Consider the following 25979-nt stretch of genomic DNA (forward strand, 5'->3'; position numbering starts at 1 on the left):
AGGTTTCTAGACCAGTGTAGCGACTCATTGCCTTCCACCAATGTTTAACTTCCTTTTACATCATGGGACTCACTTCCAGATTTCAAAAATTATGATAGCATCAAGGGTAGATTCACTTCCTCTCTTGATGAAGTTGACAGTGAGGGGGCGGGTGGGAAGGATGGGTGGCTGAGAACGGTGGTAGATTTTGTTAAATGGGTCTAAGTGCTTGGTAGTATCTTTTGCCATTAAAGATGTTGCAAAGGGAAGAGGCCTCAGCGTGGGCCAGCAGGCAGAGCCCTGGGAACAGGAAATCCCAGTCCACCCTCAGCCTGGCTCCGAGGACTGGTCCTGCCCGACCTACTGGCTGGGAGGAGCTGCCCTAGATTCTCCTCTAGAAGAGATTCAAGAGAATCCAAAACCTGGCATTTAACACTTAGTGCTTTACCTGGTGATAAATTATGGAGTAGCTAGCGGGTCTGTAAGTAAACAGTTGCTCAAATGCCTTTTCAGCTTCTTTTTCAGCTTCTTTTCAGTGGCGACAAAGTATATCTGACAGAGATCTAACATCGCATTAAAGATTTAGGGACTCCAGTTAGGATATTTAAAATCTCCTGCCAGAGGGGAGATACTATTGCATACCTCACACCAAATTTCTGAGTCTCGTGGTTAGGCATTGAAATTTTTTAAAAAAACAATGTTTGAGGTGGAAAAAAACCAACTTTTTTTTTAAGTTTATTTTTATTTATCTTGAGAGAGAGAGAGATGGAGAGCAAGCAGGGGAGTGGCAGAGAGAGAGATACAATCCCAAGCAGGTTCTGTGCTGTCAGTGCAGAGCCCGATGTCGGGCTCAAATTCACGAACTGTGAGGTCATGACCTGAGCCAAAAACAAGAGTCAGATGCTGAACCAAACCGACTGAGCCATCCAGGCATTCCCCCTACCCCGCAAAAAAAAAATCCACCAATTTTTAGGGAAAATCTAACCAACTTAATTGAAATGAAGTAAATGATGTCTCACTAATCATTGTCTGACAGAACTTGGGCTGGTGTTTCTAAAATGAAATTGACTACAGCGTTCTTAAAATGGGGTCATTCAGGTTGGAATTCACTTGTCAACGAAGATCAAGATCAATGCTTTGTGCGAACTCATGTCTTCTCAGCCTACCTGGCAGCCAGGGTAATATGTTGCAGTTAGGTGTGAACTGCACAGACATTCTTCCTAGGAGTCATCAGCTCATTCAGTATCTTTATGTGAAGAAAGAATGGAATCTTATGTCAACACAAGTCATTCTTCATGCTAGGACTACAACTGCAGACTTAAGTAATTAAGTTGTAAGCCTCTGTATCTCTTATATCCCCAGGGGCTGGCACAGTCCCCAGCACAGATGTTGTTGCCTGGGTTAAATGTCTGAATCAGTAAAATCATAGGATATGGTTGAAGAAAAAGACCACAGAGTAGAGTTGTTATTAAAAGAATGCCATCCCTGGGGTGCCTGGGGGGCTCAGTCGCTTAAGCGCCCAACTTCAGCTCAGGTCATGATCTCGCAGTCTGTGAGTTTGAGCCCCACGTCGGGCTCTGTGCTGACAGCTCAGAAGCTGGAGCCTGCTTCGGATTCTGTGTCTCCCTCTCTCTGCTCCTCTCTTGCTCTCTCTCTCTCTCTCTCTCTCTCAAAAATAAACATTAAAAAAATAATAATAATAAAATGAAATTACTATCATTGTTGCCAATTCTTCTTTATGTTTATGAACCCTTCAGAATTCCAGAGTACGCTAGCAATACTTTATATCTCATTATTCTAGCTAGGAGAGGAGAAATGAATCTTAGATACGAACTTTTTACCTGGAAAGCTTAAGGCTCATTTTTCTAGTGTTGGTTCAGCAGCAGCTATTAAAATCACTAACTTACACATAACTTTCAGGAATGGGCACCAGGCTATAATAGTGACAGGGCAAGGAGAATCTTTGGTCTCAGATAAGCTCACTGGTCTGTATGTCTGTGATAATTTGCTATACAGAGTGCTCAGGGCTTCTTTCCGAGGCTCTGTCTCAGCTCTGGTTGTGGAAGTGGCCATCTACTGGTGGCTCTTATATAACAAAGTCCTCTGAGGTAATAGTTCCACACAGTAGTTATTAGCAAAAAGAAAATGTTTGAGGACTATCCCAGGTGGTAGCAGATTCCCTTGTGGGAACAAGAATGTCTGGAATCTAAGGTCGGTCATAAAGGTCTTCCTTCTTTGTGGCTGAGGAACAATTGTTGGCAGCCTCTTTGAACTGACTGGTTGCACTTCATCCTTCTTACTCACGTTGTTCTTTACCCCCAACCCACTTGTCTCTCCCTGGTTTCAAGCTTTCTGGTCCAAAAGAACTTCCTCCAAGTCCACCATCCAAGTAGACAGCATTGGAGCTAAAGAGAGGAGGGTTGGGATTGAGGGTGGGGTGGGCGTGGAGGGGGGAGCAGGCTCATAGGCACACTGATAAAGGAAACCAGAGATAAACATCCCTCATGTAATAGCATTGCATATGGACAGACCTGATTTCCTTGTACACCTCTTTCCATGGTGCTGTCTGGGCCATTAACAATCAGCTTGACTCATACTTCTGGTTTTCAGTTCAGCTTCTAGGAATGCATTATTTCATGTCCTGTGGAGGTGTAACTTGTCACAGAGGAGGAGCACAGCCACCCAGCAACCTCAGCCTACCTGGAACCCAGCAGGTGTGAGGAAACCAGCTACCGTGTCTCTGAGAAGCCCACATAGATGTTCCATACACTTTGTCTGTCTCTGAAATACTCAGTATGTGAGAGTAATGCATTCTCCCTGAATGCCAAGTAACTGGGTTTAAAATTTTAATTCCATTGGGGGTGCTTGGGTGGCTTAGTCCATTGGGCATCCGACTGGCTCAAATTGTGATCTCATGGTTCGTGATCTCATGGTTCCAGCCCCCACATCGGGCTTGCTGATGTGAGCACAAAGCCATCTTCATATCCTCTGTCCCCCTCTCTGTCTCTGCCCTTGCTCCCCCCGCACGTGTGCACGCACTCTCTCTCTCAAAAATAAATAAACATAAAAAATTGTTTTAATTCCCTCGAAGTTGGTTGTCGAAGTTTGATAAGGAACAGGATATTTATATCGTCTCAAAGTATCTTCCCACATGTTGCTTGGCACTCACAACAGGAAAAATAGCAGTTATGCAGTGGGGAAATGGGACAGTGCTTAACCAAGTGATAAACACGAATATCACCAACAAACACCAACAAACATCATGTACCTTCAGATGTGATACCCTGAGAAGGACGCAGAATCACTGACCAGAATTCTAGCAAAAAAAGCAAAAGCTGAATCTAATTATGAGGAAACATCAGACAAACCCAAACTGAGGGAAATTCTATAAAATATCTGGCCGGATTTCTTTTTTTGTTTGTTTTTATTGAATTTATTTTTTTAAATTTACAGTGCAACAATGATTTCAGGAATAGATTCCTTAATGCCCCTTACCCATTTAGCCCACCCCCTTCCCACAACCCCTCCAGTAACCCTGTTTGTTCCCCATTTTGAAGAGTCTCTTTTGTTTTGTCCCCTCCCTGTTTTTATATTATTTTTGCTTCCCTTCTGTTCATCTGTTTTGTATCTTAAATTCCTCATAGGAGTGAAGTCATATGATATTTGTCTTTCTCTATTTTCGCTTAGCATAATACCCTCTAGTTCCATTCACGTAGTTGCAAATGGCAAGATTTCATTCTTTTTGATTGCTGAGTAAAACTCCATTGTGTGTGTGTGTGTGTGTGTGTGTGTGTGTGTGTGTGTGTGTGTATACACCACACCACATCTTATTTATATACACGACACCACATCTTCTTTATCCATTCTCTGTCGATGGACATTTGGGCTCTTTCCATACTTCGGCTGTTGTTGATAGTGCTGCTAAAAACATTGGGGTGCATGTGCCCCTGCGAAACAGCACACCTGTATCCCTTGGATAAATACATAGTAGTGCTATTGTTGGGTCATAGGGTAGTTCTATTTTTAATTTTTTGAAGAACCTCCATACTATTTTCCAGAGTGGCTGCCCCAGTGGCTGCTGGTGGGTTTGCATTCCCACCAGCATGCAAAAGAGATCCTCTTTCTCTGCATCCTCACCAACATCTGTTGTTGTTAGCCATTCTGAAAGGAGTGAGGTGGTATCTCATTGTGGTTTTGATTTGTATTTCCCTGATGATGAGTGATGTGGAGCATTTTTTCATGTGTCGGTTGGCCATCTGGATGTCTTCTTTGGAGGAAGTGTCTATTCATGTCTTTTGCCCATTTCTTCCCTGGATTTGTTTTTTGGGTGTTGAGTTTGAGAAGTTCTTTATAGATTTTGGATACTAACCCTTTATCTGATATGTCATTTGCAAATATCTTCTCCCATTCTGTCGGTTGCCTTTTAGTTTTGCTGATTGTTTCCTTCGCTGTGCAGAAGCTTTTTATTTTGATGAAGTGCCAATTGTTCGTTTTTGCTTTTGTTTCTCTTGCTCTGGAGACGTGTTGAGTAAGAAGTTGCTGCTATCTGGCCTGATTTCTTAAATATGTCAGTATTATAAAGGATGAAGGAAAGCTGAAGAGCTGTTAGAAATTAAAGGAGACTAGAGAAATATTAAAACTAAATGCAATACATGATTATCTGGCACCAAACAAACAAACAAAAATCTTGTCATAGGGCATTATTGGAATAATTGATGAAACTGGAATATTGACTTGGATAAAAAGTATGGTATCAATGTTACATTTCCTGAGGTTGTTTACTTTGGTTATATAAGAAAATTCCTTTCTTAGGAAATACAGATTGAAGTATTAAGGAACAATAGGACATGATGTATACAAGCTATTTTCAATGGTTTATATTTTTTAAAAATCCACATATATGGAGAGAGGGAGAGAGAGAAAGGAAGCAAGGGAGGCAAAATGTTACAAATTGGTAACAAGTAGAAGAATCCTTTGTGTGTTTTTTGGTAACTTTTCTGAAATGGCAAAATTATTTTTAAAAAAGTTTTTCAAAAAACCATACTTCTGTGTGGTGCCTGGGTGGCTCAGACCGGTTAAGCATCTAAGTCACGAACTCGCAGTTGGTGAGTTCAATGCCTGCATCCGGCTCTGTGCTCACAGCTCAGAAACTGGAGCCTGCTTCGGATTTTGTGTCTCCTTCTCTCCCTATTCCTCCCCTCCTTGCACTCTGTCTTTGTCTCTCTCTTCCCATGATAAATAAAGATTAAAAAAAAAAAAAACATACTTTTGTTATTCTATGATCATAAACAAACAAAATGAACAGAAAATCCAGTGGTCCCTCTATGCTGGGATGGGTCAGCAATCTGCCGAAAGGGCACGAAAGATATTTTTGTCCCCTTTCTGCCCCCAATCCTGACTCCTGAATCAAATCCTCTCAACCAGATGTGGACGATTCCTGTGGAGACCGCATCCAGCAGGTCCCAACTCTGTTTCAAGGGCAATCAGCCTGGGGAGCTGCTAGGCAAGCTGGCTCTTCTAGAAACCCCATCTTGCCCCCACAGAGCTGTGTGTTCTCTCAGCACCAGTAGTGGTGGTCGCAAATTGGTCAGTAAGAAACCAGATCGGTTTTGGGTTGTAATGTTGCACATAATGCAATGAGTGAACAGAAAAGAATGTAGCCCAGTGAAAGGGCGGCCTGTGAACTCTGGGTCTGGTTCTGAATATCCTTATGATGCCCAGCATAGAAAACAGGAAACATCGGTTAAAACGGGAAATCACTGTGGGCTGAATTACTGTAATTCCTCATTTCACTTAGAAGTTGGCATGGAGCAGGGCCTTCATCCACAGCCTGAAGTCTCCTTCTTCTCCGTGCCTTGATAATTTTGCCCTTTCTCTAGGGGGGTGTATTACCAAGCTCAGAGGCTTTTAGGCTGGAATTGCTACCTTTAAGTAAGCTTAGAAATTGTTTTTAAAGAGCTGCTTGTTTTCTCCCTGTCTCTAGGTTTAAAAGCAGTCTAGCTCTGCTGCTGGTTCTGGTTCCCTCCTCCTGCCCCCTCTTTATTTCTAAGTAGGCGAGACACAGCACACGGAGACACTCACAGCCCAGCTTAATAATATCCCACAATGGGTGACATAGCCATTATCATGCTAGACGGAGAACACAGAGGCTGTTCCCCAAGGCTGATGAGCCCAACTGGAAATTTGCTCTTCTGCCCTCCCTGAATCTTTACTACTCCCCCTAAAGTATCAGGAAAGGTTTACCAGTCTGTCCAGGCTGAGATCCTTATGCCTGCTCCCTGCCTGCCTCCTAGAGTTACTTTAGGACTCACCTGGGATGATAAACAGCTAAGGAACAAAACTGGAAGCAATAGACACAGTAGAGGGGGCGTTATTTCTCTTATTGGATGGGGACCCGACTACAGTCGTTGGGCCTGTTTCCTTTGGAAGGCAGACGGTTTTTCTGTGTGACCCGGGCTGCACCCTCTGATGGGGATTCCATCTTGGCTGCCTGTTTCCTGTCTCTGGTGCCAAGTACTCAGCCTTGCCCCTCTGGCCTTCCTTGGCGGCTTCTATTTTTCCTTCCTATCTATCCTCATGATTTTCTGCCTCACCAATGAAAGTATGCTTGATGAAAATAGGAGCCTCGTCTGTGTAAGTCTGCAGGTGTTATCCCTGCACCTAGAACAGTGCTTGGCTCCTAGTAGGCACAGAACTGTTGGAATGAATGAATGAATCGGTGAACAAACACACAAACAAATGGATGAAATGCTTCCTATCCTTGGTTTTTTTTTATCTCCTGCTTGCTTCCTGTTCTGCGCAATCTCACGCATGCCTTATGGCAACAGCTTTTATAGCCAATGAAGGACTCTTAAATTGATGTTCCTGGCCCATTTCTTGCTCCCAAGCTCCAGAGTTCCAGATTTGAACACCCAATGCCTGATGTGGACAAGTTCAATAAAAAAGGGATAATGAGTATAGGTTCTGGCAGGAGAATACTCACTGGTATTGATATAACTTCTTTGTTCTTGAGGTTTCTCATCCTTAAAATGGGGGTTAATAATAATGCTGACTTTACAGGCTTGCTGGGTCAATTAGGTAAGTTAATATATGTAAATAGCTTAGAATGTTGCTTGCTACATAGTGAGCCATCCATAGAGTTTACTGGACAGTGGTTTCACTCCAGCTTAGTATGTCTGGTAAATTGGGGTGATTGCTTTCTGCCTTTTTTCCCTGAAGGAATAAAAGGGGCACTGCTGAATCATGAATTGGTTTTCCAAACTAAGTGCAGACTTATTCTTTGCTTGTAGCATTTGGTTGTAGCATTTGGACCATGGATACCCATGCCTCCCTGCTCAGCACCAGAAAAGTGGCTCTCCTAACCCAGCAACCACGTGGTTGAAGTCGTTCATGCACCGTGAGGCCCCTGCCTTGGTCTGCACACTCCTGGTTTCCCACCGCTTGCACACCAATGGGAGGGATCCTCCATTATGGTTTACAGGTTCACTTCTTCGACTTGTAGAAATTCAGTCCCTTCTTTGGCTCTGTGGATGACTCAGGCAGCAGATAGCGGGTTATGTTCAGATAAGAGAAGACCCTCCAAATGGGTAGGCCCATGCTCATTTTGCAGTCTTGTTTGTAACTATAGTAATGTCACAATTCAGTTGAGATTTTCATCCCACTGGTGAGGAAATTCATAGTGAAGGTTACTACAGCAACCTTAACTCTGCTGGGGGAAAGCATATCCCTTACAATGGGGCCTTTCAGAGGCTGGGCCCCAAAGCTGGGCAGTGATTCAGTCTATTCAAAACACAATGGGGCAAAACAGAATAGAGAGGAACGACACATTGTTTTAGACCTCACATCGCCATCTCTAACACTGTGCATGCTTGTCCATCCTGGTGCCTAGCTTCAGTTTTATTCCTCCTGAATACACTTTTAATTTCACACCTCACGTGCCTGCCAGTTGAAGTGCATTTTATGTAAGTTTAAATAATAATGACAGTTCTACAGACAGAAAGTGTACAAACTCATAGCCAGAAAGTGCTGCAGAAATACCTTTAAGAAAAGGTGGTACAGACTTTTATTTGCAGACCGGGAAAACGCCAATTGAATATGTTTGAAACTATTCAAACCGCTCTTCAAAACTGAGTCCTGGGGGCGCCTGGGTGACTCAGTCGGTTAAGTGTTTGACTCTTGGTTTCAGCTTAGGTCACGATCTCACGGTTTCGTGAGTTCGAGCCAGATATCCAGCTCTGTGCTGATAGCACAGAGCCTGCTTGGGATTCTCTGTCTCCTCTCTCTCCGCCACTCCCCCACTAGCACTGTCTCTGTCTGTCTCAAAATAAATAAATAAACTTAAAAAAAAAACAACTGAATCCTGTAAAACCACCATGGGGTTTTTTGTTTTTTGTTTTTTTTTTTTAAGGATAAAAATTTTAAATTACAAAAAATTTTTTTTAATTTTTTTAAAATTTATTTTATTTTATTTTTTGTTTATTTATTTTTTGAGAGAGAATGCAAGTGGTGATGGGGCAGAGAGAGACAGAGAGACAGAGGATCCGAAGCAGTCTCCACTCTTTCAGCAGAGAGCCCGATATAGGGCTCAAACCCACAAACCTTGAGATCATGACCTGAGCCGAAGTCGGACATTTAACTGACTGAGCCTTCCAAAATTTTTAAATAAAATCACCCTTGCCTTTATTCACACCCACTCAAAACAAAGCCACCCACCAAACAAAATTTACCCACCGACAGGCAATGATTGGTTCACTTACTGTTTTTTTAACTAGAGAATGTTACATAGGCTTTTCAAAGCTGAATATAGCCGTCTGGCGTGTGAACTGTAGTTGTATCAAACAAAAAAACTGTGGTTTTCCTAGAATGGAAGTCGGAAGGAAACTTTTTTCTTAATTTTTTTTCCTTTAGAGCATTTGTAGTATTTTATTTATTCACACGCTTGCCCGATGATCAAACAACTATTCTTAAGTTGTATATTTAGATCTCTAGGGTTGTCTTATGTCTTTCTCTTCTTTAATGTTTCCCACATGTTTAATTTAAATCATTTTCCTTTTATCTTTCCCAGGATTTCAAGCTATTTCTCTTGCCTAACCTTGTGCTCTTGCTCCGCTGAATTGAAAAAAAAAAATTCAAAATGAGCTTTTCTTGTACATGCAAAACCAGCAGCTACTTCTGAACCTTAAAGCCAAATTTCATCAAACAAACCATGAAACGTTTTGCTTTTGGTTCCAGTGAACCCTAATTGATAGTGTGGTCACTTCCAGGTATCTTAGGGTATCAGCTATTTGATCAGTAAGTAATACTGTGCTTTTGGCCCAACTCCCAGGCAGTGAAGGGGTCACAGCCAGGGAGAGCATATTGGGACCACTGGTGCTACTTGTCCTCATGTTTTGGGTCTGGGACTCAGGTAGAAAGGGATTTTTGTGCCCTTGGGAGCAGAGTGTAGACAAATCTTCTCAGCATTTTTGCAACCAGAAACCATGCAAATGTGTTTGTAAACCCACTTGGGGTCTGGCCGGCAGTTTTTGAGCACAACCCTCTTTGTGAGGTGGTAATGTTGATCTCCATTGTCTATTCACTGCCCTGCCCAAAACTGAGTGCACTGTTTTCTCCATAACTGGGTGGGCACTCTCTACCTAACACAGAGAGCAGGTCTCACTTGGTCTCAATTCCTTGTCTAAAGTGATTTCTTAGTAATACTGCTTTGGGATCATTTGGGTGTCAGTCCCAGCCCCCTTGACTCCCATTCCTGTCCACACTATAAACAAGATCAGAGTTTGCTGTCCGCTCTTGACTTTGCAGGGCTGAAGGTGGCATGCCATTAGACCTGGGAAGCTCTTTAGTATGTTCCTCCTGCGGCTCCCTACTGGTGACTGTTTTGGCAATTAACATTTGTCTTGACTATTTTGTCTCAGAGAGAATTTCTGTGGGGTTATTTTTAACGTATTTGAGTGTCTTCATTGTGGTAAAAAGCACCTTTGCCATAGAAGGAGACCAGCATCTATTCCCCAAAGAACAGTGAATGAGAAGCCTGCCCTTACTCAAGACCCAGGTGTGGGGCTCTGTGTTTGAAGCAGGCTATGAGGAGTACTTTGAAGGAGAGGGGGCAGAGGCAGAGGCCCAGCGTCGCAAGTTAGCTCCAACCCTCTGGCCTCCCAGCTCCACTGAGGCTTCTCACAGCACCCGTTATCCTTCTACACATCAGTCCTATCAGTGTGCCTAAAATGCCCCTAAAATGTGTAGAGTGGCGATCTCTGTTCCACAGCCAAGGCGATCCTTCGTCCAACTTGCCGTGTGGGATCTAAGGGCAGTGTTCGGTGCTGCACCTGAAACCCTGCCGTCGGGTGATGGGTCTCCCTGGAGGGATTTTCACAGTGTGGAGAATCCACTTCTTTTGTCTTCCACCATAGCCTCGATGGAAGCTCCTGTGGGTTCCTAAACCCACCAAACCTGAGAACGGATCTGGACTCCATGACTCTCTCTCTGGCCAAGTCTTTCATCTGTTACCTGGGGATCAGAGTACGTCGCTGGTTCTACAGTTCTTTGGAGTCCAAGTGAAAGAAAGCACCTAACATAGTATTTAACACATAGTAGGTGCTCAAGAAAAGCAATGCCTGTTCCCTGTTCCCGAAGCTTTGTGGATCACACCTTTTGATGGCATGGGTTGCCTTTTGGATGCTATATTACGTTTTGCAGAATACAGTAAGCAATGGGATTTCTTGGATTTTCTATGGTGTTGTGAACGGTGAACTGCTGTGACCCACCCATGCCCCACAATCACATCAGACATGGTTAGGTTGTGTTTTGTTTTCAATTTTAGTGATTTCAATTTTAGTGATTTAGTGATTTAAAAATTCCTACTGGAAGGGGCACCATAGAATTCTACAGCCAGAGATCGCTAGTTAGATTATAGCTTTCCAATTTCTGCTGACATTTCCCTCCCATATTCTGGAGAGTGCCTTTCTCCTTTACCTACTTGCCTCTGAGTTTTAAGCCAATGCCAGGACTTCCCCTCCCCACTCCCAGCCCTCCCCACTGCCCATAAACAGAGGCCTATGGAAGGCAAGGGGTCCCAGGAAAGTGGTCCTCAAACTGTGGGATCTCTGTACTTTTGCATGCATGATAAACCCCCTGGAAGGCAAATTTAAAACTTCTATTTATGTTTATCTTAATTTTTCAAATATTTAATATTTGGATGGACACAAGTGACCCTCATACAGTCTGTTTGCCAGAGGGTCAAGGTTCACAAATGTTAATGTTTATTATTTGAGAAATTTCAAATATTTACATGCCTAGACTTATTTGTTCTTTCCAGAACCTCTGTGGGTGATAAAAACCTTTGTTACAGGTTTGCTCAAGAGTGGTTGGCAGCAGAGGGCTGCAAAGTGCTGCACGGAGGCTGGAGGACCTAAGTTCTAGCCCCGGTTCTACAACTAAGTTGCTGGCACCACGGGCACGAATCACCTCCCCGGGCCTCAGATTCCTCATCGGTACAGGAAAAGCTTGGACTGGTTGACAGATAGGCGAGGCCCCTTCTAGCTCTAAAATTGTAGGATTTGGAATGTGAATATAGAAGCATTCTGCCTGTTCCTGACCTTTTTTTCCTTTGTAGTTGGTTTAAACACCTTTACTTTTTTCCCATAAGGTACCAATCTGTTACTCAAGTGGTCCTTACTGTACTTCTTCATTATAGGCTTCCTTTTTAGTTAGCCTGTTAAATCCCCTACGTGCCTTCTCTGGCACCAGCTGTCTTTCTTCTCCTTTTTTTAAATTAAAAAAAAATTTTTTTTTTAATGTTTATTTGTTTGTGAGAGAGAGAGAGTGCGCCAGACAGACAGAGTGTGAGTGGGGGAGGGGCAGAGAGAGAGGGAGACACAGAATCTGAAGCAGGCTCCAGGAACTGTCCGCACAGAGCCCGACGCGGGGCTCGAACTCACAGACCATGAGATCATGCTCTGAGCCGAAGTCAGACGCTTAACCGACCGAGCCACCCAGGCGCCCCAGGGCAACAACTGTCTTCTGTTCTGCTGCCGTAGATTCCTATTCTCAGAATCTGGGTTCAGACCATTCACATATCGTGCAATTCCACTTCACTTGAGTATCACGAAACTTTAAAAATTCTGTATTTCATTGAATCCTGTCTCTGCTATCATCTTATCAGCCCAATGAGACGACAATTTTCCAGTTTTCTTGGAACATCAGATATCCAGTCAGAGCACTATTCCTGGCTCCCAGTGTTCATTTGCTACTGGTGACAATTTACTATTACGAACAACTTAGCACTTGTGTTGGGCCAGACAGTGTAATATGAATTCTCCATGCATTATCTTACTTAATGCCCTCAAAAGCCCCCAGTAGTAGCTACTGTTATTATCCCCATTTTATAGAAAAAGAAACTGAGGCTTAAAGATTGGTAGGCTTACAGTGCTGCTTTTACTAAATATCCTTGAAACACTTAACTTCTTTAAAAGTCCTCTTAGGCCTAAATGTCCATCAACTGATGAATGGATAAAAAAATTGTGGTTTATATACACAATGGAGTACTACGTGGCAATGAGAAAGAATGAAATATGGCCCTTTGTAGCAACATGGATGGAACTGGAGAGTGTGATGCTAAGTGAAATAAGCCATACAGAGAAAGACAGATACCATATGTTTTCAGTCTTATGTGGATCCTGAGAAACTTAACAGAAACCCATGGGGGAGGGGAAGGAAAAAAAAAAAAAAAAGAGGTTAGAGTGGAAGAGAGCCAAAGCATAAGAGACTCTTAAAAACTGAGAACAAACTGAGGGTTGATGGGGGGTGGGAGGGAGGGGAGGGTGGGTGATGGGTATTGAGGAGGGCACCTTTTGGGATGAGCACTGAGTGTTGTACGGAAACCAATTTGACAATAAACTTCATATATTGAAAAATAAATAAATAAATAAATAAATAAATAAATAAAAGTCCTCTTAGTAGTAGGGGGTACTAAGACCTCTATTCTGTTAGAATGTCTTCCCCTCAGAAAGTCGGTTTTCTCTTTCTCTCTGCCTTTCTTTACCTCCCTTCTCAATTTCTGTAGTTTTAAAAATCTGAAGAAGGGGTCTGGGTGGCTCAGTCAGTTAAGTGTCAGACTCTTGATCTCAGCGCAGATCTTGATCTCAGGGTCATGAGTTCAAATCCCACATTGGGCTCCACGCTGGGCATGAAGCCTACTCAAAAAAAACATAAATAAAGATCTGAAGAAAAAGAAATTTGTATTTGCTTGCAGTCGAGCCTTTAGTAAGGATTATAGGTGATCAGAGGAGGACAAAGTCTACCTGTGGGTGGCCTCCCCCAAACCTGGAAGGATGCCATAACCAGGGTCCGGATAAGCTCAGAGTGAAGCTGTATTGATCTCCCAGATTGGTTTTATTGCAAATTCATCCCCATGACTTGCTTACCGAACTGACAGTGAGGGTGCACAGCAGGTAGGTGGTAAGCCCCTTGGAAATTCTGGGGGCAAGGGACACAGAAATACAAGATGAAATCTGTCTCTGCTCCTCCTTGCTGCACAGACACCCACACCCTTGTGCTGGCCTTGGACAGTCCCGGGTGTGGCTTCTGAGAGGTAAGCTGATAACAGAGCTTCAGGAGACCACAGCCTGCTTTGCTGTTTACCCTGGGGCTTTTAATTCTCCTCACCCCCTCCTAAATTCCATCAGCCCAGCCCCATTGATCCTTTCCTGAAGTCCAAGGTGTGGGTCTTGGAAAGAAATGGCAGGGTGAGTTTTATGTCCTCTGCCAAGTGATGAAATGGAGTGAGACACGGGACTGAGTATTTTACCTTCACACCTGGAGCTGTTCTGAGCCTTCAGCACCCTTGATGACGCTGATCCTCAATGTTGATCGTGTCTGCTCAGGAGGCCCACAGAACCCTCCTCTCCTATCAGCCTGCTTCTTTGTAGCCCAGGATCTCTCTGGATCTAGTAAACATGCCTTGTTTATACCCGAAAAGCTGCTAGAGCAATGCCTTTTGACTACATTTTGCCCTAGAGCAACATGGCATCAGTGTGCCATAGATCGGGCCAGATCAGGCAAGCAGAGGGTCCAGATGTGCCCATGCCAAAAACAGAAGATTCTTGGAAGGCACTTCTCACTTCTGTACTTTGTTGTTCAGTGTTGGCTTGTGACTTTGGTGCTCAGGGGGTGCCCATCACCCCTGACCTCAACTTCTGGACTTAGTAGTCCCATGGCTAATCCATGACAAAGGCTGCCCGTGTCCCTGAGACACCCCTGATCACATTCCAGATCCTTCTCTTAGCACATCCTGAAACAGCACCCCTAAGTAGGAGATGACATATTAACACCTTACCTGTTGTGCCTCCACTTAAAATCCTACTCATTATACCCTTTTGGTGTTTGCACACGGACTTTAAAAACATATAGGTAGGGACACCTGGATGGCTCAGTCGGTTCACTGTCTGACTCTTGATTTGGGCTCAGGTCATGATCCCAGGGTCAGGGGCTTGAGCCCTGCATCTAGCTCTGTGCTGAGCATGGAGCCTGCTTAAGATTCTCTCTCTCTCTCTCTCTCTCTCTCTCTCTCTCTGTCTCTCTGCCCCTCTCCCTCATTCACACATGCTCTCTCTCCAAAACAAAAAAAAATATGTATACATATATGTAAGAAAAGAATTCCCTCAACCTTTTTGTAAATTGAATTTTCCCATTCAGATATGCCCAAACAGTTCATTTTCCAGGAAATTAAATAACATTAAAACATAAAATCAGTTATCTTAGGTTGTCATACCACCACCATTTTGTGTGAAATAAATAATGCATCTTTTGCAATCAGTATAGAAAGATGCTGTAAACGATAGTGAGTTCTGGGAGACTATTTTTAATCTGAATGATATCAACTCTGCTCTAGTCTGCTGGTAAGTCTCTGCATATTTATTTTTCCTCAGAACAACACTTAAATTAGGATTTCTTTCTTTCATGGTACAGAGCAATAGTTCATTTTATGTGTCAAGAAATTGTTCAGTTGCCCCCCCCCCCTTTTTATTTCCATAATTTTCAGACCCAAAATCAGGACACCTAGTCTGGTAAGATTTTTTCTTGGTTTATTAATGAAAACCCTGTCTGTAGAGGTACAAACCCTAGATCATGTTTAGGTATTGAATAGATGGCCCTTAATTGTGGAGAATAAAATTCCAAGAAACTGACCTTGCCCAAGGTCACAGAGGTAGAGCTTGTCCTTAAGCTCAAGTCTGTTGATTCTAATCAACGGCTGAATTACTGAGAGGAATTGCATTCCCCAACCTTTGTACTCGAAAACGGAGTGTTGACACCAAGGTCCCAGAAATGACTGTTAAGTGCTTGAGGATGTTGTCAAGCTGGCAGACCCACAGCTGCAAAGAAAGACTGACATCAGTGTGAATCTTTATCGTTTGTTTGATTGAAGTATAGTGACAGAAGTCATACCAGCATTTGTCTTATGAAGGGATTTCAACCTTTTGATTCATTTTATTCTGTAGCATGAAATGTACTCATCCTGTGGTCAAGATTAGCCTTTTTTCCCTTGCTGGATGACAACGGACAATTAAGGAGAGCTGTTTTTAGGGGCAACTTCTCTTCCCTTTGATCACCAAGGTGGGGGCAATAGGAAAGCTTTGGAAACTTCTTTCTTCCTTGGGGCAGACTCTGGTCCCAGAACCCCTGGTCCCCCACTGATAGTTGCCACAGTGACATACACCTAGTCCTGAGATGAGCCACCAGGCACCGCCCTACATGCTGGGGACGTGGCAGGGAACAGATGGGCTCCCAACGCTGTTTCCATGGCACTGAGCTTTCTCTGACTTGTGCAGGGCCCTGTTAGAGCCAGGCTGCTTGCTCTGCGGGTTCCCAGATGCTGGGCTTTGCACAAGGTGTCCTCCATACCAGTTATAGGTGTCTGCTTCATGTGCAGCTGAAAGAGACTGATGCAGCATGGATAGTAATAAAGCAATTACTGTTTCCAGCAGCCGCTTACCTTATTATAAGAAGCAGTAGGTATGATGGTTAAACGCAAAGAATCAAGAGCCTGATGGCCTGGGATTGAAGCCCAGCTGTTGCAGCTGGGCAAGATACTTAACCTCTCAGTGCTTCAGTTTCCCTGCCTGGTAAGGTGGTGGGGATCAAATAAATGATCATGTATAAAATATTCAAAACAGTGCTGGTAGGTAATGAGAAGTAACGGTTGTGTAAGAAAAATGTTCTCCCAAAGCAGAGAGAGCCACCATTCTAGATTTCCTAGAGACTGAGAGGCAAAAAGAGCAGTGCTGGTAAATACTAGGAAGTGCTTCCCTAAAGAGAAAGGATAAATTGCAGGTGCCCAAGAGAGAATTACCTCCTCCACCTCAAGATGAGCCCTCACCCTGGGGGACCACTAAAATGTCCCATGTGTGGTTTGGAGGGTTTTCTGAGGGAAGGAGACTAGAGGAGGGGTCTTAGGACCCCTGATGAAAGTGCAGGACATTCACTAGAGTAGAGTAGTTTCTACTTGTGAAAACAAAACCTAAGCTCTCACCTACTATCCAAAAGGGAATCTGGTCTTGCCATTGGAGATTTTCCACAACAGAGAACAATACATCTAGGAAATAGAAGGGCAGCCATTTAAATTCTGTTTGGCTAGACTTAAAATTAGTGGGAGAGGATCCAGAGAGAATGGCAGCCAGTTCCCCATGTATGGAACATGGCACCATGATAAACGATGAGATGGGTATGGACAACCCACAGTGTGAATTTTATTTTATTTTTAAGTTTATTTGTTTATTTTGGGAGAGAGAGAGAGCGAGACAGAGAGAGAGAGAGAGAGAGAGAGAGAGAGAGAGAGAGAGGTAATGAGTGCAAGGGAGGGGCAGAGAGGGGGAGGGAGGGAGAGAATCCCTAGCAGTCTCTGCACTGTTAAGGCAGAGCCCAACGTGGGGCTTGAACTCACAAACCGGGAGATCATGACCTGAAACTTAACCTTGAGAGTCTTAACCCACTGAGCCACCCAGGTGCACCCCAAAGTGTGTATTTTAAATTGAACGTCTTCGTTATTATTTTAACACATACGGAAGAAATAAAGCTAGCATCCCAAACTAGTGCTTTTATGGAGATGATTGTTTAGGATTTAATCAAATTAAAAAGGGTAGTTCATAGAAAAATTTGAAGCATGGTTCTGGTGGAACTTGGGTAATGAAAAGTTGTGAAAGTAGTTAAGGGTTTAGGAAGCCCTGGAGAATAGCATCTGTGAATAAAGGTCACAACTCATTGTAATCCCTCCAAAGTCTATGTATGGGGGTGGGGCGGGAGAGGGGCAGGGACCTTACTGCTTCAAATGGTCTTAACACTGAAGGAACGTTTAGGTTGAAAGAGATATAAATCAGAACATGCCTTTATAAATCGAAGAGGAAATTACCTTGCTGTTGCAAACATTTTCATAGCAAAGCCTCTAGAACTGGGCAGTCATCAACCCACTAGTAAAACTACCATGTAGTTCCTGAAATGACATTGATACATGGTATGATGCTTCCAGAATGATCTAAATCTTTATAATATTTTATATCTTTGACGGTATTAAACAGTGACTTAATATTTGTAAAGGGCATAGGATGGTGACTGGCCCCTTATAAGTGTTATGTGCCATAAGTCATCAAGCCAAAAGATGCTACTGGTTGAAACAGAGTCATCATTATTTTATTTTTCCACTTTAAAAGAACCCAGAAAACAGCGGAACACCTGGGTGGCTCAGATAGTTAAGTTTTGGACGCTTGATTTCAGCTCAGGTTATGATCTTGTCGTTCGTGGGACTGAGCCCCGCGTTGGGCTCCGAGCTGACAGAGCAGGGCCTGCTTGGGATTCTCTCTCTCTCTCTCTTTTTCTGCCCCTCCCCAACTCTTGTGCATGTATCACGTGCACCTGCACACTGTCTCTTTCAAAATAAACATTTAAAAAAATAAATAAAAATTAAAAAAAAATTATTTTATTTTATTTTTTTTTAATTTTTTTTTAACATTTATTTATTTTTGAGACAGACAGAGAGAGAGAGCATGAACAGGGGAGGGTCAGAGGAAGAGGGAGACACAGAATCTGAAACAGGCTCCAGGCTCTGAGCTGTCAGCACAGAGCCCGACGCGGGGCTTGAACTCACGGACCGTGAGATCATGACCTGAGCCGAAGTCGGACGCCCAACCGACTGAGCCACCCAGGCGCCCCAAAAATTAAAAAAAAAAATTTAAAACCCAGAAGATAAAACCCACGGCCAGTTAAGCTGTGACACGATGCTGATTATAAAGACACATCCTGGGGCACCTAGCTGGCTCATCTGGTCAAGTGCGAGACTGTTGATCTTGGGGTCGTGTGTTAGAACCCCAGGTTGAGGATAAAGATTACCTAAAAATAAAGAGACACATCCTAATTTCAGAATATTAGACTATGAAAAAATGGATCTTGGAATTGCTGAACTGTATTAACTATTCATTTAAAACATCTTCGATTGTTCCTTGATAAGAAAATAGTCCTTTGGAAGCAACATTTCAGGCCGACTAAATAAAAGAAAGGCCATTTCTTTTCCTGCTGGCGGCCTATTGCTGTTTAATGAAGAGTTGGGGTGTTGGCAGCTCAGTCAGAGAAGCGTGCGCCTCTTGATCTCAAGCCCCAAACTGGGTGTAGAGATTACTAATAAACAAACAAACAAACAAACAAACTTTAATAAAAATAAAGAAGAGTTTACTATGGCTGCAACATGGAGTAGATGGTAAGAATTGGAGGTCTGAGCTGGCATGGAATAACAAAAATATGGAACACAGTGTCGTGTGTGTGTGTGTGTGTGTGTGTGTGTATTTCATTTCACTTCACAAAGTGCTTTCATATCCCTTATTTGATATTTTTTTCACTAAAAACAGATATATGTGTGTGTGTGTGTGTGTGTACATTTTATAAATATATGCTCAGTGGAAAAATAAAGGCATACAGAAAGGACACTTAGAAATATAACACCTGCAGCATTTTAACAACCATTTTTCTGTACAGAGATATTGTATATAAAAATATCACGTATACATTTAAAACAGAATTTGGGCACTTTACCAACTCTCATTTTTTTTACAAACCTTTTTCCCCTCCCCCACTCAATGTTGTCTGCCTGGTGTGTACCATCCACAATTTGCCCCCGATCACGTCATCATGTAAAACCAACTCTACCTAGAGGCATTGGGGGTTGGTGTCATTGTCGGTCTTATTTGATCTTCGAGATCTTCATGGCAACCCCTGCGGGCAGTGTAATGTCAGGAACCTCCTTCTATTGAGCAGGCAGCTCGGAGGCCCAAGAGGCTGAGCGATTCGTGAGAGATATGTGGGTAAGTAGCACAGGATACTGGCTGGGAGGGCTTGTCTTCGAAGGCTGCCCATGACTTTTCTGAGATCAACTTGGTCACAGATACAGCCATGCAACCCGAGACAGACCCAGTTCATGCCTCATGTTCCAGCTTTATTATTAACAACACTCCCTTCTGCACTCAGAGTGGCCCCATTTGGATGATAAATTATGTCTGCTCTAGTCACTTCCAGAAGGTTGACTCAGGCCAACCCTGGCTAGAGACCGCTGGACCTAGTGATCCTGGAGCCAGCATCTATCGACATTTGACCTTGACGACGGTATTGGAAGTGAATTGTGGTGTAGCAGAAAGAACAAAGAAAAGGAAGTCAGCCCTGGCTCTTTGTCACAGAGATTAACCGATATCATGTATGTGGAAATGTTATACAAATTCTGAACTTTTGGTTAGGTCACATATACTTAATATGAATGAAACCAATGAGCATATCTTCTGTACTCTTTGAGGGCTGCCCATACTTTATGTCCCAAACCCCCAGTGTACCGTCCCTTCACCCCTCCAAGCAACTTGGTACATTATAATCCTAGGACTCACTTTACCACTTGTAAAATACTGACAAGGGATTATAGTGTTCATGACAGCAGGGCTGTGAGAATTAAATGAGATCATTTGAGAATATCACGTCTTTATGTGTTCAGTAAACGTAAGTTCCACTTACCCCAAGCGTTGAGGGAATGAGAGTATTTGTTGGCTATAGACTGCCTCAGCCCCACCCCACCCCCCACTCTTCCAGAAACACTTCTTTGCACTGTTTACTGCAGTTCAACATACCCACACATGCTTGCTTCAAACATACATGTTCACATTACTAAAGTAGTGGTGGGGGGGGGGGGTCTAAATTCCATGAAGTTGAAACCAATTGCAAGCCCAGTGTGGGTTTACAGTGCCCAGCTCAGAGGAAAAAATATTTAGGGTCGATGTTTTTTCCATCATTTGCAATAGAAGTGTTTCATTCCAGCCAAATAGCAGAACTGCAAAAGGTAGAAATCCTAGACAGTCAATTAAAAGATTAAAGTACAACAGAGAGCTCTGTTCCTTTCCTATTATGACTCACTAGGACAGAAAAATCCCATTAAAAAAACAAGTCCCGTTGAACAACAGGCCAGAGCATTACCCATTGTCCGTTGTGCACAATAAGAATATGGTTTATCTGCCGGTTAGGGTGACACACTTGAAACATTGGGGTATTCGAGTCCCAGTTTTTTTTTGGAAATCGGATCTGCTGTCCTGTTGTGCTCATGGACCAGCTAACCATCACAGATGTGATAATATCTTTTCATCCAGGCAACATCTCTCAACCTACTTTTCAGATCTGGAAGCAGCACAGAACCCAGGCTTACAGTGATGATCCCACTTTGGGGAGAGCCCCATCAACACCCAACCCCACCTCCAGAAAATTCTCTAATATAGTGTCATCATTTTCCACATTTCTATTCATTTTGTTATTTTACCAACACATGCATATAGGGTTAAAAAACAAAACAAAACTGAACTGCAGAAAAGTTTAAAATGGAAAGTAGAAGTCACCCTTGTCCCAAAAACCCGAGGCTTTCTTCCCAATGGAAACTTGTGTATTTTTCAAGAAAAGAAACACAAGTCTTTTAAAAAATTTAGGCAAATGCGGTCATTCTGTACTTCAATCCACATATAGGTTGCTATTTACATGAAAGTGGGTATTTGAAGACCTATGTCACCATGAGCAGATTCCTTTTGTTTTATTTTATTTTATTAAAACGATTTTAATGTTTATTTATTTTTGAGAGAGAGAGAGAGGCAGAGTGTGAGCAGGGGAGGGGCAGAGAGAGGAGACACAGAATCTGAAGCAGGCTCCAGGCTCTGAGCTGTCAGCATAGAGCCTGATGTGGGGCTCGAACCCATGAACCATGAGATCATGACCTGAGCCAAAGTTAGATGCTTAACCGACTGAGCCACCCAGGCACCCCAGCAGATTCCTTTTAATGACTGTCAGAACTCCTTTGTAGGGGCTGCCATATTCTCTTCCGGCCCCTAATCATGTGCCCACTTTCTCCATCACGGACTTTGCGACTTTGCGACAGCAAGCAGACCTGTACATACATCATGGCATACATACTTGGTATATCTTGAGGTAAATTCCTAAAAATAATTGCTGGAACGAACAGAGTGTGAGTTTTATTTTTATTTAAGTCACTGTTTATGTATTGGTCTGTGTGACTAGAATTTTGATACCTGTTCCCACATTGCTCTCTAAAAATACTGTGCAGGATACTCTTCCTGGAAGAGTAGAAGGTATTTATGATCACCCCCTCCCAGCCAGGCCCTGCCCAACACTAGGCCTATTGTATTTACACAGCACATTTAATGGCCTCCCTTTTCTGGGTGTCTGAAGGGAGTTGCAGACTGTAGTTACCCAGTATATGGTCTCCTCCTCTCTCCTGGATGAACCAAAGAAGAAAAATGCTCACTGACACACTGGTGAGAATGTCTGCAGCACCATGGCTGTGGCAGGCAAGGGCTACCCCGGGGCTGACTGAAGGTAGGGTTTCAGGCTAGAATAATCCCTGCCTTTGTGACCTGCCTTACCTTTGCTCTTCCTGGTCTCCACCCTGGTAAACACACAACAGTTAGTGACACTCCACATTTTACAGATAGAGAGTCAGCGAGCAGGCTTCTTCCTCTGGGTGAGGGATTCCTATGTCTTGGTGCCGCATCCTGAATGTGAGGAACAATCCAGTCCATTATGTGAACGTGGATATAGTCCACTTCCTAGAACTTGAGTGTAAATCCACTGCTTTTTTTTTTTAAATTATTTTGAGAGAGAGAGAGAGAGAGAGAGTGAGCATGTGTGAATGTGAGCAGGGGGAGGGGCACAGGAAAAGGGAAAGAGAATCCCAAGCAGGCTCCATGTTGTCAGTGCGGAATCATGAGATCATGTCATGAACTGTGAGATCATGACCTGAGCCGAAATCAGAAGTTGGATGTTTAAACAACTGAGCCACCCAGGCTCCCCTCCATTGCTTTTTAATAAACTGAATCATCATTAGAAACCAAATATGGGCCCAAGAAAGTCTGCACTCAATCCTTATCTAATGGGAAATATCTCACTCATAATTTATAATAATTGTCAGGGCAAACAGTAACTTTTATCATCATCATCATCATCATTATTTTCATTTTTATTTCCTAGCTGGCATATCAGCAGCTACATTCCTTCCTTTGTACAATGACACCACACTCTGCAAGGACTGTTGCAAGTGTAATTGCTAGGTACCCCTACTTGTTTAAAATGTTCCTGTTTTTAGTACGGGAACAAAAAGAAGTTGCCCACCCAAAAGAAGCCAACAGAAGAGAAGGAAGCTGACTCTTGTTGAGGGCATATCCTGACAAGCCAGGAGTTTGCCATCTGAGGAAAATGGCCCTCCTCAAACAGATAGGGAAGCCCCCATCGCTGTGCTTCCTCCTCCCAGCACGCATGGCGGCCAGTCCTGCCCATTCCCTCCCAGTCAGGAGTGGGAAGAAGAAGCAAAGGGGTCAAGGTTATTTGCGCCAGAAACACAATTCATGGTCTTGCAATCGTAGCACAGTAGTTTGTGGTCTGAAGGTCACTTTCAGCCTCTGCTTCTGGGAACATTGTCTAGGATTGTAAAATGATAATCATTTCCCACTGTGTTCCCCACTTGTTCCCTGTCCACAGCTATGTTCCAAGAAAGACATCTAGAAAAGTCATGCTATGATCAAACTCTGATGTCCCTGTAGATAAACAGAAAACAGTTTTCTGTTCCACTGTGGGGAACTTTCAATCTTCCCTGGGGTAGGGTGAGAGCCCATGCATCCATGTTTGGTTTCCAGTTTCCCTGATAAAGTTCTCACCCTGTGTTAGAACTGCCCAGACCGGCCCTACCCCAGCCCTAGCCCAACCCTAGCACAGCTTTCATTTACCTATCAGGTGCATTCTGGTCTTGTCCTTGACAATCCAAGCAGGTCAGTTGTCCCCCAAAGGTTCTGATTGCTCCCACCCTTTCCAGTTACCATTCCTCCCTCCCTCTACCTCCTCTGAATTTTTTTTTTTTGGGGGGGTAGGGCAGGGAGGCAGTTATGGGGGAAGAGGAAGGAGAAAGGCATAGTAAGGTGGGGGGTGTTAAAGACAGAAAAGTTACAGTTAGAGACCTTGGGCAATTTACAGTTTTTTCATCAGTAAAATAGAGATGATAATATACAGAATGGGAGATAATTGTGAAAGTTAAATGGGTTCACATATCATTGCCTGGGGGAAGAAGGGACACAGAGGTGAAGGGGGGAACAGGTATTTGTGACCAAATGGATATAGGAAATACATCAAATAAAAAATAACTTGAGTGTTTTAGTCTTTGATACTAAGAGAAAGTAGTCATTAACAAAGATTATAGGTCTTTTTAATGATGGAATCAGTTTTGGAGACAGTCTATCCTTCTGTGGCCATCTTAAACTTAACAGGTGGAAATATCCAGTCAAGTCACTGGGGAGCCCATGTGGAGAAACCGTGATGTCTGAATGAGTTCATAATCATAGAGTTGGGTTCACTCATTGCCTTTACCGTAAACTAATTGGGAAGTCCGTTTGCTTCTACATAGCATGGGAATGTCAACCCCTCTCTCGTAGAGTTGATTCCAATAGTAAGAGGAGCGGCCACCACAAATCAGATGGCTGATTGCTTGGTTCCTTACCCTTTTATAGGTAGAGGTCTGGAGACCCAGACATGGGACTCTTCAGTGTCAAGGGATGTTTGAGACTATGAGAGTCAATGAACTCCACAAGGAGCCCTGTTTTACTGAGGAATAACTGCCATCAGAAGGAGGACACTGCCTCTGAAATGGGACAGATCTAGCCATCTATCACTCTGCAGTGAGACAGAAAAGACAGTTGGATTGGATACAAAGGCCAACTTGGGTTACCTTGAGAAGGCAGTTTCTGTGGACCAGTACCAACACATAGACTATGACACAGAACCCCTCCACTTCTTGTCCTTTGCAGAAGTTAAAAAACAGCTTGTTACTACCCCTTCTGTATTATTAAACTGTGCTTACATTTTTCAAAAAGAAAATAAAATTTTTGGCCTCTTTTAAGTAGGTGAATATTTATCGGGGTTAAAAGGAAACAAACATACCTAACAGTTAGTTACTCTGAGGCCTTAGTTTTCTATGCAGAATAGTTTTTGTGAGTGCCCAGAAGAATGATCAAGAAAAGAAGGGAGGGCAGAGGCAGGGCAGCAGTGGCCGGGAATCTTCATGTGGTTGGAAGTAGACTGTGGCCATTTGATTGAGATCCAGTGAGTCATGCTGCAGCCAGTGCCTTTTCTCTCTTTCTGCTTTGCCACAAGGGGAAGAAGGTGTGGTGAGGTCTGTGGTAGTTTTGTAGAACTGATGCTGCATGTGGTTCTGCAAAAGCCAAATATATCCTATAAACAGTCCCTCTGGAAGGCAGCACGGATGCTAAGGCTTCCAGAGGTCTTTTCTGGAGCTTGAGCCCATGGCACTGGTACACCTTTCCTATGGTAGGTCTTTCCTGGCTGGTTTTCAAAACAGCTTTTGCCGGAGCCTCTTAGAATTGCTCTTATGAAGGACCCATGACTCCTACAGAGAAAACGTTAAACAATTTGTATTTATTTTTTAATGTTTATTTATTTTTGAGGGAGAGAGAGAGAGCACAAGCGAGGAGGAGCAGAGAGAGGGAAATGGAGAATCCCAGGCAGGCTCAGCACTGCCAGCACAGAGACTGATGTGGGGCTCACGCTCACGAGTTGTGAGATCCTGAACTGAACAGAAATCAAGAGTCAGACGTTTAACTGACTGAGCCACCCAGGTGCCCCAAATTATACAATTTTTAAAAGTGAAATTTAAAATGGTATTTATCTGGTTTCCTTCCACCTCCCTTCTCTTGAAGAATCTTTTCTCATTCCAGTTTTGACATCTGAGCATGTGGCCTTTCTAGATAACCCTTATTCAGAATTTTTCTCTCCTTTATCTAAACTCCCCAAAAAGCGAACTCCCAGGAAGGGGGCAGGAACTGTCTCACTCAGGTCAATGCTCACCACACTTGTGCAGCACATGACATCTTCAGTAGGATGCATGAAGGTTGTGAAGGGAAGGAAGGACCTTCTAGTATCTTGTCATGTATCATTTGCCATTATCTCATGTGTATTAAATTCTTGCCCTAGTGAATGTAGATTATAATGGATAGCCCTCCTTGCCTCGTCTTCTCTGGCAATTCAACATATTTTAGATCCACTACCAATGGCACCTTCTCCAGGAAATTATTTCTGTCTTTCCTCGGACCAAGAAGTCTTCCACCTTCCTGAAACACCCATTTGACATGTGTTTACATATTGGCTGTTGTGTGAATTACTTCCGTCAATTGCTAGGTGTCCTTCAATGGACATGAGGTTCCCAAGTGCAACCACTGTGGTGCTCCCATCTGCAGGACTTGGCACATAGCTAAACATATGGGGGATCCCACTACAGAAGTGCCGAGTGAAAGAAGTCCTGCAGCCACAGGGTGTTCAGAGGCCACCCCTGGTGTTAGGTTGTAAACCCAGTAAACCTACAAGGGCTATAGCTTCATCTCTCCAAGGAGGCCACAAGGCTGGATGAGGTCCTCCTGTCCACAGCA

General features: G+C 43.4%; 1 protein-coding gene and 1 long non-coding RNA gene across 2 annotated transcripts in view; one reads left to right on the plus strand and one right to left on the minus strand.

Moving 5' to 3' along the window:
- MYO1E (myosin IE) overlaps positions 1 to 25979 on the plus strand; it is a 215141-nt gene that overhangs the window by 56646 nt on the left and 132516 nt on the right. The gene's annotated exons all lie outside the window — the stretch shown is intronic.
- LOC131516487 (uncharacterized) lies at positions 1084 to 13898 on the minus strand. The gene is made up of 3 exons (XR_009264107.1): positions 13784 to 13898; positions 12953 to 13169; positions 1084 to 1225 (listed from the first exon to the last, which is right to left on the minus strand). It is a non-coding gene; the product is annotated as an uncharacterized LOC131516487 (long non-coding RNA).

This window comes from Neofelis nebulosa, chromosome 7 (genome assembly GCF_028018385.1).
Source record: "Neofelis nebulosa isolate mNeoNeb1 chromosome 7, mNeoNeb1.pri, whole genome shotgun sequence".
Lineage (NCBI taxonomy): Eukaryota > Metazoa > Chordata > Mammalia > Carnivora > Felidae > Neofelis > Neofelis nebulosa.